Source organism: Austrofundulus limnaeus, unplaced genomic scaffold (genome assembly GCF_001266775.1).
Source record: "Austrofundulus limnaeus strain Quisiro unplaced genomic scaffold, Austrofundulus_limnaeus-1.0 Scaffold1384, whole genome shotgun sequence".
In the NCBI taxonomy this organism is placed as follows: Eukaryota; Metazoa; Chordata; class Actinopteri; order Cyprinodontiformes; family Rivulidae; genus Austrofundulus; species Austrofundulus limnaeus.
The window spans coordinates 42,034-43,753 of NW_013953786.1; positions in this window are offsets into that span (position 1 = coordinate 42,034).

The following is a 1,720-nucleotide window of genomic DNA, read 5'->3' on the forward strand; positions in this document are numbered from 1 at the left end:
CGTAAACGGACTAAAATGCTAATATACCTAATACCTCATTTATACCAATACCTTTATGCTTAATATGCACTGAGTTTTTAGATTACAAAAGTCTTGTATTTTTTTTACACAGCGTCCATATATATATTACCATGTGGGTATTTGGAAGAGAAAATACATTTTGACAAAAAAAATATTATTGTATGGTAGGTGATGTTTGACATTAGCTTAGAAAAAGGGAGAAACAGAAACATTTGTAAATACAGAAAATTACAGAAGACAAGGAAAAAAAAGCAGCAGAGAGTCTTAAAGAAGATAAATACTGGTATATATGCTTTTAGTATATTTTTATTGACTTTACTTTTTATGTTATTTTCAAATAATATGTGTGTTTACCTGTGGGGTTCTTTATTTGAAAGCATGCCTTTATGTCTTTCTTTCCTGTATTAACTTTGGCTCTTTACATGACAGTCTTCATATTTCTGTCACAGGAGAGAAACTTGAGAAAGCACAAAATTTGAGCTTGCTCAGTATGTCTAATTACTACAATTACTCTCAAAAGCTTTAAACCTTTGATGCCTTTCAGTTCAAGACTGCCACTTATTCGGCAAATAACCACCTTAACCTCCATTCTATCAGTTTTTTTTTTCTTTTTTTGTCAGGAGCACCCACAAAATGTTGTGCACTTCAAAAGAGAAGCAAATGTTTCTGAGAAAATGTAATTTTTTTTAGAACACCAAGAACAGTAAGTACTGTTCAGAGCAACATGAAAAAAGTATGCCTTGTCTACTGCCAAAAGCTTTCAGTCTTTTTATCTGAGCAGATTCCTTTGTGGAAAGCCTTACCACAAAATCAGCAGCTAATACTCCTAAATTGTCATATGTTGGAGTGTAATGCGGTGTATACACAAACAAACAAAATGAATGTGTGTAATGAATTTTAAAGGCTTATTTACTTGAATCTTACAGGCTGAATTGAATTATCAAGCTGCAAAACACACTACTGTCATGAATACCCTCAGGATATTAAAAAACGCACAATGGGGAGTCTTGTTGTACTTTAAAAAAGACGCACTTTGACAGTCACCCTGGACCCAATTATGGATTCATCAAGTCAAATAAAGTTCTTCCCAGCTGTTTAGTGATAAGATGTTTTTAGCCACAGGGCAACAAATTATCGCTGTAATTAAGCCTCCATTTGACTTCATTTGTTCCAACAGCATGGAGCATGACCGGCACAGCTCATTCAGACAAGAGGGCTGTTTGCTGGCTTACAGCAAGAATACTGCCTTAAAGGTACATGACGCACATCTGTCTGACGCTGATATGAGTGAGTTTCAATCATCAATCAGGGGGCAGGAAATTATTCATCAGATCTATTTATGACTTTCTGATGGAAGTGTTTATGGCTGATGGCAAAATTCATTCTTGTGTTTGTAAAAAAGTCTTAATGATTGTATTCTAGTTTCTATACTTATTTTTTCTTATTGTATATCATCCATCCATCCATCCATCCACCCATGCATCCGACCATCCATCCATCCATCCATCCATCCATGAATCCATCCATTCAACCATCCATCCATCCACCCACCCATCCATTCAACCAACCATCCATCCATACAGCCATCCATCCATTCAACCGTCCATCCATCCATACAGCCATCCATCCATTCAACCGTCCATCCATCCATACAGCCATCCATCCATTCAACCATCCATCCATCCATCCATCCATCCAT